The sequence below is a fragment of the Caloenas nicobarica genome, chromosome 9 (assembly GCF_036013445.1).
Source record: "Caloenas nicobarica isolate bCalNic1 chromosome 9, bCalNic1.hap1, whole genome shotgun sequence".
Lineage (NCBI taxonomy): Eukaryota > Metazoa > Chordata > Aves > Columbiformes > Columbidae > Caloenas > Caloenas nicobarica.
Window position 1 is genome coordinate 24,207,215 of NC_088253.1, and position 13,138 is coordinate 24,220,352.

Sequence of the window (13,138 nt, forward strand, 5' to 3'; positions counted from 1 at the left end):
TTTTTCTCTAATCATCCCATAATGGCTTTAGTATGAACAATCAGGTACGAATTGCCATAAATCTAAGCAGCAGCATACCTTCCATTGACACGTGCTATCCCACTCATTGTCTTCTCATTTCTCTCGTGGTTTTTTAATATTCTTTCTGTCCTCATCCTTTTCTTCCTGCTTTCCCTGAAACATGATGAGATTTTTATATATATATATATATATATATATAAGTTTACATACACACAGACTCTATTTTGTGCTTAATTATTTATTTGAATATTATTCTTTATGTAATGTGAATTTAAAACGTGACATCGAACAGTACAGTAGCCCATCCACATCACAGTGCAGACACACTAGATTGCAAAACTCCTGGATTTTTCCCTAGGAATGAGCAGTTCCAGCAGATTGAGAGAGGAGAGGGACAATGGGAGCATCATAGGAGGTTTGCCTTGAACTGTGGTGGTTGGACCCGCCTGGAGTTGATGGGAGCTGCCCAGAGGAGGAATACGGGTCTGCTGAACTCGCTGCTGTGCCCGTTGCTCTTACCATCGTCAGCTGGGATCCAGCCTAACGCAGCAGAGTCTGGCTCTAAAAATGGTCAGGTCTACACATGAGCCTCTGCTCCCAGATGTGCAGGAGGCCTGAGAGGAAAATCAACTGGAAACTGCGGGCAGGAGGGTCCCAGGGAGACTTTAAAAAGCCGGCTGGGGAACTGAATCTCCTCTGTCTGTGGGATTCAGTTTGGGGTACAAAAGAGTTGTCTGAAAGCTCTATTATGTGTTTTAACACATAATATTGTTCTCTTAAATAGACATTGCAAAGGTTTAAAAATTCTTTATCTAGATCCTTCATCTACAGTGGTTTCTACTGGGAAAGAAGCAATCAGCACTGGAATTCTCTCCTCTGAGGGAAAGGGACGGGGGGAAAGGGAGAAACGCCCCACCAAAGTCAGACTGGGAACAGCCATAGGTGCTTGTAGTGAAGATTCCTGAAATGCTTTCCTCAGACAGGCCAAGAGGAACGTTCGGTTTTCGGGTTCATCGGGGCCGGCGTGGTTCTCGGAGCTCCTACAGCCCTGCGTCGCTTCTGAGGCGAAAGCAGTGAGAGAGCAGATGGAGAATAACACGCCTCAGAGTCGTGCAGTCTGTGGCGTGGTCCATATATTAGCTTTCTTGTATGCCTATGTAAAGCCTGTAGCAGGGGACAGCAGATGGCTGGGTTCCCGGTGTGTGACTCCGGCGTGGCTGGAATTGGTGTGGGACGCCGCGGACAGCCCGTCCGTGCACGGAGCAGGCCCCGGTGCGGCTCCCCGAGGCCGGGCGGCCCCGACTGTGCTCCGGGAGGTGTGGGGGAGTTCACAGAACGGCTTCTCTTCTCTCAGGCCTTGGTGTGGTCTGCAGTAAATTGAGATTGATTGGATGTTATTTTTCCTCTTGCTAATGTAATCCATTAGCCTGGCACATGCATAATCAGTTTAGAGCACAGTTAACTGGATGTAATCGAGTTCTTCCCTGCCTGCTGGAGAAAATCCTCTCCAGATGCTGCTGGGTGAGAGCGCGCACTAGGCTTATCACACACAATCCTCCTTATTCTGCTTTTTGCCGTTTTCCTCTCAAATCACATGTTATTGGCTGCTTGCATTGCCCAAGAGCCACTTCTGTTAGCGCTACTTGCTGCCAAAAAGTGTGATCTGGAGGCACTGTTAGCCTGCAGCCTGGTGAACCTTTTAGTCTTCTCCTGCAATGCTTCCAGAGGCTGAGGAGGAGGTCTGGGCTGCTGCTGCCATCTTCGTCCTGCCCGTCGCAATAGCTGGTGTCAGGCCCCTTCCCGGGGCAGGGTCCTTGCTTACGACAAGAAACTGGAAAGTCTGATAATCTTTCCTCTGTTCTTATCTTCTGTCTGAATCCCTGCTGTCCCCCTAAAATGCTGCAACTGAATTGGAAATCCTGTCGTTTATCTTGCACTTGCCGGGGGAACGCGGTGCTCGTGCCTCTCACCATGACCGCGCATCCCCTTGGTGCAGCTGGTGAGTTCTGTATTCTGAGAAATGACCTGGAAAGCAAAAGAACCATCATAAAAGAAAGTGTGTGCTTAAATTTTTGGGGTGGATGTGCTGGCTCGAGGTAGCTGCCGGGTTTGAAGAGCCTTCATCTCCTGGCTGGGACAGCCTGGCGAATGTAGTGAGACTGGTGGTTGGAAGCAGAGAGGCAGAGACCGTACGAACCCCTGAGAAGTGCAGGCAGACGGTAACAGAAGCCAAGTCCTGTCTCCTCGTGACCGCGGAGGACTAGAGCAGACTCAAAGCGGAGCAGCGTTCCCCACATCTGGAAGAGGTCGGGCGTCTCTCGCACAGGTGGAATTTCCAGAAGGAATTAATCTGCTCAGGCAAGAGCCAGGTTTGGACGTTTCCTACAACTTCCTGAAAATCTCCAGTTCAAAACCTGCAACTCAGAAGAAGTTTAAACAAAGAACTACTGAAGGAATACGTTGCTGACCAGACTGCCAAATGAGTGCATTCAATGAGTTCATTCAGTGTCTTCCTTTTCAGTTTTTCCAAGTGCTGAGTTAACTTTTTTAGGGAATAGGGAGTCTGAAGGAGAGGGTTTGGGTTACTTGATGGCCTGCATAGAGGTTCTTTGTTAACTAGGAGATGCAGACTGTGCAGGAAAATGACCCCTTAATATCAGTGCTGGAGATACTAGCAGTGATGAAACTTTGTGGCTCTCTGCTGACCTGGAAAGAAGTGAAGGAAAGGAAAGGAAACCAGGAGGTGCAGCTGTAACCCAGCAGCCTGTGGCTCGTCCTGCCTCTCCACGGGTGCAGCAGGAGCTTGAGCGTCTCTTGAGTGCAAAGGCTGAGCTGGAGGGACCGCGGCGAGATGCAGAGCTGCACCGGGGTTTGGGAGCCAAGCTTTATGGTTCCAGTTAAGTACAAACACGAGGCAGACCGAAACCAAAAGCACATGTTCTGTGCAGTGTTAATTGGAGAGCTGTGGTGGGGCTCTGAAATGAAGATACTGATCCAACAGGCAGCTGAGAAAACTGGTGGAAAGGAAGGAGACCCCAGGGACGCTGCGGTGGGAGAGTGACAGAGGAGTTGGGGTGACGGGGCATTAACTTGACTCCAGTAAAATACCATCGAATTCCCAGCAGTGATTTAGATCACATGGTTAAGAGTGGACAAGGCTGGATCACCAGCTGCCGGCGCAGGGTGGTGGCTGCGATGTCCGAGGGGAAATTTGTCAGCTTGCAATGTAGAAAGTGCTGGAGGAGACTCTGCAGCTGCCGCTCCGCACACCGGGTAAAGCGTCACGGCAGCGTGTGCTGCAGCGACCAGACTGCCAGAGACTCAAGTGTCAACTGGGAGAAACTTGTTGGAAAATCCCAAAAAAGTTTTAATCCCAGGTGATGCATGTAATATTGTATGAGATGTAGCTACTGAATGATAATGATAATGCATTCAAATTCAACGTCCTTCCATAATATAATAGAAACAGGCAAAAAGAGCATTTACCATAATAGTATCTAGATTTGAAGTTAAAACTATGTGAAAATGGGTGAGCTACTGTTAGAGAAATTAAAAGGGTGTGATATGTGCAGGTCACAGAGGATTTACTTAAAACCACATTAGGTGCTCGTATTAAATGTATGCTACTCATGAGAAAAAGCTGAAAATGAGCGGGGGGAAAGCCTGCCAAAGTCCACAGACAGTCCAACATGATTAAATAGGAAAGTATTTCAAGGGGAGGCAGAAAAAGGAGAAGGGAAGAAGGAGTACAGCATGGGGAGGGGAGGAGGAGTGAATTCTCGCCTGTGTTTCAGAGAACTGCAGGATAAATCCCAGAGGCATCTCAGGCAGAGGTACCCGGGAAGGAGCCAGGACCGAAGGGTTCTGCAGGAACCTGCGCCTGAAATGGGGCACTCCTGGCAGTGGTGTGTGCCAGAAACTGCAGAGCATGAAGTCAGCAAATTGGTAGGAGCGGTAGCAAGAGTCCGAGCAGGCATATGGATGAGAAGGGCGCTGGTCCCTGCAGAGCGGGGCAGCCTGGGCAGGGCTGGCTCAGGGTGCAGCGGCTTCCCGGAGTCCTGCCGAGGTTCTTCATGAGCAGATCTTGGGCAAAGATGGGGGCTTTGTCACATCCGTGAAGGTGAAGGACGAGAAGTAGAAGGTAAAATAAAAACTAACTTTCCACAATGGAGACAAACAGATGAGAAGGATATATGGGTCTTTCCTGTGTTTGTAACGGATCAAAAAATGGAGTAAAAAGCATGCTTCAAAATCTGCTGTAAGGTAAAAATATGTAGACTGCTTAGATGTGAAGCTGGATGACAGTTGCAGAAGAACTTTCTGACACTAAGTGCTTTCCCAGGAAATGGCAGATGGGATTTGGTGTCGCGGTGTTAGAGCAGCGAGGGCAGACAGCCCTAACGTGGGTGTCTGGGCTTCTCTCCCTGCTCCCCTCATCGGGGAAAAAAAGGAGGTTTAAAATTGCTCTTCCTGCAAGCAAGATGAGGAGTCATTCCCAGTCTCTTTGAAAACATTAACTCAGTGATGGGTGGCAAGCAGAAAGGCAACGGTGAAACACAGAACTATGTGAATCCTTGATTTGCCTCATCATTGAATATGGTGTTCAATTTAGCTCAGTTTAGGAAGGATTAAAAACCCAGCTGAAGCCCAGAGGCGGCGGCAGGGACGCCAGCTGGCTGGAGTGACCCGTGTGAGGACAGTAAACGGACTTTGGAGGAGCTTGACACACGGAGCCAGCGTGGAGCGGAGGTTGCTCACCTTGCCCTCCTAGCACAGAACGTAAGGAGCGTCCAGTACAATTAGCAACAGGTTTAAAATGGGGAAAAAAAATACACTTTTTTGTGTGCAGCTTATCGTTTACCTGTAAATCTTACTGCTGCGAGCTGTGGTAGAGAGCAGAGCCGCAGGTGAGGAGCTGGCATGTCGGGGCTCACAGGTGGGCACCGAGACACGAGCTCCCACTCCGTAAGTTCTCACATAGCTGGGACTAGAAAAGGATTGGTTCAGATCTGCCCTGTTTCCTTTCAGAAATGTCACTGCTAGTGACACTGTTCGTTTTTGGATTAGCGTGAGTGAAGCATGGCAAAATTCTGCAGTAAGGTAGAGCTGAGAGTCATCTCGTCGCAGTAGATGTTTCCTGGGGGACTTCAGTGCAGGAAGGACTGTGTTTCGTCAGGTAGAGAGTTTTACAGAAATACCTTGGGTTTTCAAGGTTTAAAAGAAAAAAAACCAAAATTAATGGCATCAGTAAGAAGCAAATAAAAGGAGTTCTTGGCTTTTGGTTCCGAGATACAAGAGACTGAAGTGGGAAGTGTTGTGATTTTTCTCTCCTCAATGGATTTTAATCAGCCTGCCCGAAGTCTGGAAGTCACTCTGCACAGTCGTTCTCGTGCAGCCGCCGTGTGGAGGTCGGTCGGTCTGTCTGTCCTCCGTCACAAGACGTGACCGCAGTCCTTGCCGGTGAGCGGCGGTGGTGCCGTCACCGCAGGACCAGCCCGGCGAGTCACGGCGTGATTCAGCTCTGAAATACCCCAATGATTTAACGTAGGTGAAAGGAAATGCGGTTGGGTTTTGATTTTTGTCAAAAACTTCTTTCGCTCTCTGCCTTTTAAGGTTCTTAGGGTAAAGTTGCCCACAAAGAGTCTGTTGTGCTTGTTACGGAGGATTTAGAGCTGTATTAACCTTTGATTTACTCACTCTCTGCCTTCTGTGTGTTTTGGGTTTATTTTTGCAAGTTTATCTTTTGAACTACAGATGCAGCATCAGAGCTCTGACTTACACTCATGAGTAACACAAATTGTGCCAGAATCCTGTTTAAATTATAGAGTATAAGGGACTTTTAGCTGATTTCCTACAACGTCTTAAGTTAAAATTCCAACAGCAGCTTCACAAGTGAAATACCCATTTAAGTCTCCCCACAAAGTCATTTTTAAAGCTGGTCTCCAAAACCTTTAATTCAAATCTGCCATCCTCTAGTCTTGGATAAACTCATGATGAAAGATAAGCTTAGGAAGTGAAGCGTGCTTAAATCTGGAATGAACTTTGAGCCCTACTGAACTCCCAGCTTTGTGAGCTCCAGCCTGGTCTGAGCTGAGCCCGTGTGCGTTGGGCTGAGCTCAGCCCAGCTCCGGGACGGGGTCGCTCGCCCGGACCCTCCGCCCCCCCCGAGCTCTGTGTTCCGCCTCCTCCCGCCTTCCAGAAATTCAAGCAGCACTTTGCTTCTGCACAAAACTGCTTTTCACAGTACAGCCAATTAAAGGAGGAATGAACCCTCACGATCTGGTTCTACTTTTGCATCCTGTTGGGTTTGCCAAGTATTTTAATACAAAGAACACTCACTATCCGTTTAACCCTTTCAGAAACCTCCCTCTTGGGACTGTGCTTTTCTCTGAGTGACAGATTGCTCCAGCACGTCACCCTGGCATCGAAGTAGGTTTTTACCTTCCTTTAGGTATAATATTTGATAATAAAGTGTGTTAGTATAGGATCAAAAAACATTTTGTCTGTACTGGTTTTTTAAAGGGTTGAAATCAAAACTATTGAGAATACACAGCACTGCCTGCTGTATGTTTTATTTATGGTCTTCAGTCACATAGATTTTTCTTTCAACGGTTTTCCCCTAAGTACTGAGCCATGTGCAACCAACACCTGAGTGAAGAAACCGCTCTGTGAAAGCAACTTGAATAACAAATGAGGGAGACGGCAGCGGGAAGGGAAGCGAGTGGTGTCGGCAGCAGGAGCCAGGGGTTGGCCCAAGCATCTTGCCAAAAGCCTTCTGTCAAGCAGGATTTCCAGCTCAAAATATTTGTGAGAATGAGTTAAAAACAAACAAACAAAACCCAGACAAGGGAAGGACACCTTGCCAGGCTTTATCCTCGTGTGCCGGAAGGGGCAGCTTGTCCCAGCTCTGCCGCGGTCCCGGGCGCAGCCGCAGGCTCTGGAGTGGGGGCTGGCGGGGCTGACGCGGGGGCGAGGGGCGTCTTGAGCTGTCCCGGACCTCGGCTCTTCTCTCGCAAAATGTCACCGTCTTAACGGGGCGGCGGCAGTGGGAATGTTGTGCGACATTTTCCCACGTACGATGCCAGTTTTGTCTGTGTTTACGGTTCATTTTTTTATCTCAGTATTTTTGGAATATGCGGGTATATATTTAAATTTCAAAGCAGGAATTTCTCCCATTTCAGATGATGCTTGTACAGACTGTCAGGGTGCGCGCAGGCGGTTATGGTCCTTGCCCTGATGTTGGGCCATGAGCAGAAGCTCTAGCTGGTCTTGCTGTGGTGGTGTAAGCTCAGGGACCTGCTGTCCCTCCTGTACCGACGTGCCAGGTTGCTGCTCTGCAGGGGGAGCCTGGAGGGTGAAAGTGTGGTGGGGATGCTGGTCTGGATCCAACAGACCTGCATTTGTCCTCCGGGTGACCAGCCGGTGTGAGCGCGGGCTGGCGCAGCGGCGCGCGTGTCCACCTGCTCTCCTGCCGGCGGATCTGGCACTGCGGTGGGAAATCCCGTCAGGAGAGCTGGCCCGAGATTTGTTCCGGCAGGTAACGGGCCCGTTTGTCGGGGCCTTATCCCGATGTGTTTGTTGGGGCTCTCATCCTGATGCTCCTGCAGCCACCCGGTGTGTGTAGTTGGAGACAAGTGGTGGGACTGAGCAGGCCCGGGTGGAGCAGCAGGCAGAGGTTTGGGGACGGTTCTACGGGGCTGGAGCTGCTGAGTGCAGTTGCAGTGTGGGGCTTGTAAGTTCTGCTGGAGCCCGTGCTTGAGCGGGTCCCCTGCCCGATGACCTTCTGCTCCCGTCTGGGTGCCCGTGTTTCTCCTCATGTGCCTGCAAGTCCTGGGAGATGCTCTTAGTTCGCTTGCGTGGTTGGGGCGGGTCAGCCTTTCAGCACCAGGGATCAGTCCTGGCCAGGTGACGGCAGCGTAGCTGCCGGCTCTCTGATGATGAGCTTATTAAATAATGGATGGCCGTTCATTACTATCCATCTCTGGCAGTGGGTTGATTTGCAAGCTGGGAAGGAGGCCATAAGGTGCTTTCCCCGTCCCGTTCCGTGTGACATGTTAGGCTGTGTTAATGCAACCAGGCTACGAGGCACGTTGTCATCTTCTCTCCTGAGATAACCGAGCTGTTCCTGAATAAATTTTTGTAACAGTTAAACTCCTCAAAATTATTGTACTGTGGAAGTGGCATGGGAGGTTCTATGTTTGCTGTCTCTTAGGGAATTCATTAAATTACAATAAATAATGTATGCACAATACATAACTTATTACCGTAATGTTCTTTTGGTCCTACTTGCCAGTCCTAAAAATTCTGGCCTTGCACTGTAATGTGTGCAATCAAGTTCTGCAACTCAAATGAGGCAATAAGTCACACTTGTGCAACAGGTTCTCTGGAAGTTGTGCCTTTGGGTACAGTTGGACAAGCTCCGGTAAACCTCATTGCCGCTCTTTGAAGATCCTTGTCTCCGGGTTACGTTGTCTGTGTGCCAAGGCTGCTGCCCACGCCGCGGAGCTGCGGGCGGAGCGCCAGGGCGCCGAACCCAACCGCTGCCGGAGCGCGGCCCTGGCCCGCGAGCTGCACCGGGCAGCGCTGCCCGGCGGCGGCAGCGCCTTCAGTGCCGCCGCTGCCTGGTAGGTGAATATTTATGTAAAACCCAAGAGATCCCAGTTGTTCCCTCGCTGCAGGCGCTGTGCTGGGCCGCCGTCAGCGGCACGCTGGGCTGTGCGCGAGGAGCCGGTCCCAGCTCACGTGGCTCTGTGGGGGCTCGGCATGCCTGTGCAGAGCAAAGATGATAAGCTTTGGCGTCAGTTGATTTTTTGCAGTGCTGTATCATCATTCTCTAAAGCTGCCTTCCCACTACCATATTTTGAACCTTCCCACAAGCTGTGAGGAATTAAATCTGGCTGTTGTGGCACAACAGGGAAAAGCTGCTGGGATCAGCTTGCAGTACAACACTTGCTTAGGCACTAGTTTGATTTACGTTGGAGCTGCCGTACAGCTCCGTTGTTAAACTGCTTTTTTTCCCGACACCAGAAATGAATGCCCTGATTCCTTCCTTCCCTCTCTTGTTCTGCATTTAAAACAGAGGGGCCATTTTCTAAGAAGGTACCTTGACGTGGCTATTGAATCATCGGTGCAGTCAGCTGATCCCAGGATCCTGGTTTCCTCGTTGTCCCAAGCGTTAGTTGGGGTTGTTTGTGCCCGGCAGAGCCGCTGCGGCAATGCAGGTCCAAGTGCAGCTGCTGCCGTGTGGCTGCTGGAGCCTCCTCGGCTCCCCCGCCAGCTCAGGCGCAGTGGTGCGGGAGAGAGGCCAGGATTCTCTCATCTAATTGGGCAGAATGTAAAAATCTTGATTTTATCCCTTCCTCTCATCCCTCGTGGAGTGCTGCTTGCAGGTGCAGACTTGCAAGGTTGATGCCCGTGACCTGTGTGGTTTCACTACGTTCACGTGGCCGTTCGGGTCCTCTGACTTGCTGCCGTTTATTTTCCTCCAGCTGCCCAGTGGCCTCGAGACTGTTCTGCCTCTCAGAACAGGCATCACAGTCCTGTCCCACCCACTCCTCATTCTCAGGCGTGCAGAGGGATGGTTACAAAGAAAATCACCTGGGGAAGTTTCAGGCAGCAGTAACAAAGCCTATCTCCACAGAGGGGAGGCTAATTACACAGCTAATTAATCCAACAGATGTCACTTTAAATGCCTGTTTCTTTGTGATTCTGTTGCACACATCATGCTGGTTGAACAGACTTCATGGACCCTGTTCAGAATGCCAGCACGGGCTGCAGGAGCTGCAGGTTGGACCTGGCACGTCCCCTTCGCTCCCTGGGGTTCCTGTGGGGGAACCGAGCCCTGCAGAGCCCAGCCTGGACTGTGCTGCAAACCGACAGCACTCGGAGACAAAAGCCCTGTAATAGTTACGCATGGTTTAAAACCTCTGAAATAGCAGATGCGACTACTGCAGCAGTTGCTTACGTTCCTGCTGTACGTAGGGAGGCGAGGCAGAGGCGTCGGGGAGCGGAGACCCTGTCCTGCTGCCCAGCAGCGCGGCTGGGCCGAGGAGAAGGGAATTTGGAAAGCTGAACCATGCGGGGAGGCCAGCGGTTCCACCCGAGGCTGCTGGGGGGCCCAAAGCCGCTGTCTGGTGTGAACGTGGTCTGCGCGGTTCCTGCAGCCAGCACCTCCGGTGCTGCGGGGCCGGTTCGCTTGGGCTGGCTGAGGTGAGAAAAATGAGCCTTTCTCCAACATCTCCAGCAAGCGTTTGCTCGTGAGGGCTGGGAGGTGTCCTGGTTGTCCCGCAGGAGAAGGGAGCAGTTCCATGTCCTTGCACAGAGCTGGTCCCTTGCTGCAGTTTAGTGGTCACTGTGTGACAGCTCTCGTCACCTTTGCTGCCCCGGTTCGGGCTTGTGCTGCGTGGGACTGCCAGCCTGGGGACACCTAGAATGACACAGTGCTGCTGGCTTGTTCCGAGGTGCTGCTGTATTTTCTGCCCTTTGTGCTGTTCTGTGGGCTGGTGCCATTAAAGCAAGGTGTGAATGCCACAGCAACGTGTCCATCACCCAGGCACCCTGCCGTTGTGTGAACATCCCAGTTTGGGTTTGTTATTTTGCAACATCCCGTTTTCTGGGTGTGTGCTCTGCTGGCTGCTTGGCCTTTTGTTCCACTTCCATAGTGGTGGAGTCAGAGGGCTCCAGGCTTCTTACTGGGCAGATACCTCCTGGGGACAGGAGGCTTGGACAGTGCTGTGCAGAGCTAGACTGCGGTGCTGTGCCCAACAGGGGCTGCTGCAGTGGGGAAGGTCACCCCAGAGCTCTGGATGTGACACATGAGACAGTCCTGGAGACGGCAGGTTGAGCTGCCCGGTGTGACAGAGGCAGGAGGGATACAGGCAAGGGGGAAGAGCATCTTTCTTGGGGTCTTAACATTATCGGTAAATCACAGTTGGCGCACTTGATTCAGCATAATGGATGTGCTCTCATTTCCCACAGCTGATGAGGATTATATCAGCTTGGTTTAACAGTCTCATTTTCTGCTCCCAATGCACACTTGTTTTAATGCGTTTCAGTTAATGAGGTAGAAGAGAGAATGAGGTGTTACTGTTTATGTACAGACAGCAAGTCTGTGCAGGGGACTCTGGAGTCCACGCAGTCCCTTCCCATTGCTCTCAAAGGGATGGCATTAGCTGGCATTTATAGAAAATTTATTGGCTGTGGTTTATCTAGGTAAAATTTTTCCCAGTGGTGCATAATTCTCTCTCATGCCTTCCTTATGCATTATTGCAGCTACAAGACATGTCGCCAGCAGCCTGTCTGTGGGCAGGGGACGTCAGCGAGCTGAGCTGGCCCAGATGTCATGTCTCACAACACAGCACAATATATTTGATATGGGCAAAGCTGCTGTGATCTACCTGCGGTAAAAAGTTCATGTGTGCCCTAAAGTAATTTACGGCTGGGGCACTTGGTACCTTCGTTGTTTCTCTGCAACGGTGTTTGCAGGTCCTGGGGGTCGGGGTGCACAGGCAGGTTTGTGAGCCGGTGCCCGCAGAGCTGGCGGCCCCGCGCTGTCTCCTCCCCAGAAGGTGTGCCGTGCCGTGCCGTGCCGTGCCTGGTGGGGTGCGGCGATGGGCCGCCCGTGCCCTAACGAGAGGGACTCTGCCTTCCTGAAAAACAGGTTGTCCTGGTGCTGATGGCAAATATTTGCTGTGGGGTGGGCTGCTGTGTTTCTTCCAGCAGCATCCCATCTCGCTGCTGGTGGGAAGTGCCTATAAATAGTTAACGCTGTTATCTAATTGCTGGTCCAGTGCCAGTTGCTGGCATCACTTGCCTGACAGCACGCCTGGAAGGCCCTGCACATTGTACCACGTTTGAAGGTAAAGCCGCTGTTGGTTTAAGCGGGAATTAAACAATTACCACGTCTTAGTTCTCCCCACCTTCGGTGGATTGACTCTATAAATTGTCAGCCTGTTGACATTTTAATGTGAATTATGTCATATGGTATCCCCTTTGATTTCAACATGCCTCAGTTTGTAAATACATGAGCCTCTCAAAGGGCTGTGGTTAGCACACACGCGGGAGGCCTCGGGGTTTTTGGTGGGGAAGGAGCACAGCGCTCGCCTCTCGGCAGCAGCGCGCCTGGCACGGCATCTCGGCTCTGCCGCTGGAGCTGCAGCACCCGCAGCGGCGGCCGCGTCGGGGGGCTCCCGGTGCCTGCGGGGCTGGGAGGGCTGCCCGGGCACTCGCCGGGGATCCTGGGGCGTCCCCAGCCTCCTGGGTCTGGGGTCCCCGTGCCCGGGGCACTTCCCTGCCCTGCGGCGGGGCGAGAGCTGCCCGCCTCTGCGCGGGGCAAGGGCTGGGTCCTCTCCCGGCGTCGGTGTCCCCGCGCCAGCCGCAGGGACCGGGGCAGCGCTGGTGCCCTGCAAAGACTCCGCACTTGCCTGCGCTCCTGCCGGCGGCTGCTGTCGGGGTGCAGATCGGCTCCTCGGTCGGGAGCAAACAAGAGGGTGCTGGTAGGGGAGGAGCTGCGCTGTCATGCCGAAACGTTTTGGGGGCTGGATGTAGCTAGAAGCAGAGAACAGTGAAGGGGTGGAAGGAAGGTCTCGTGTGGGTGAGGGGGTTAAGACAATCACATCAGATGCCCACATGGTGCCTGGCTGTGGCAAAGCCTCTGGTGCCGGCTGGGTCACGCCCCAGGTCGGGAGGTCCTGTCCCCTTGTCTGGGTTCCTGCTGGGTCCTTGCAGCCCTGTCCAAGTCCAGGTGTCCTCCTGTGCTGCAGAGAAACTCCTAATTCAGCAGGTCTCAACTTCTTGGATCAGCTATTCTTTCTTTTCTGAAACTGGCTCAAAGAGGTGTTGTAGTCTTCACGTGTGTGCCGGGGAAAGGAGGATCCTTAGGCAGGGTAAGCGGCAAGTGAGGAGTAGCTGGGAGCGATCCTGGGGTGGCTGATGCCTTCCTCCCTTTAGGTATGATTTGCACCCTCTTCAGCAAAAAGCCTGAGGGCGTCCCGATGTGAGAACTGCCGGTGTAAATTGTGACGCCCGCAGTGTTCGCAGGGCTGTTTTGTAACTCCAGGAATGCTGTGTAGGGGTACATCGCGTTAGGACCACGGTTGTAGCTGTGTGGGTGGTTGCA

At 52.0% G+C, this 13,138-nt stretch overlaps 1 protein-coding gene across 7 annotated transcripts in view; it reads left to right on the forward strand.

The window, feature by feature from the left end:
* ZFHX3 (zinc finger homeobox 3) overlaps positions 1-13,138 on the forward strand; it is a 166,891-nt gene that overhangs the window by 74,628 nt on the left and 79,125 nt on the right. The gene's annotated exons all lie outside the window — the stretch shown is intronic.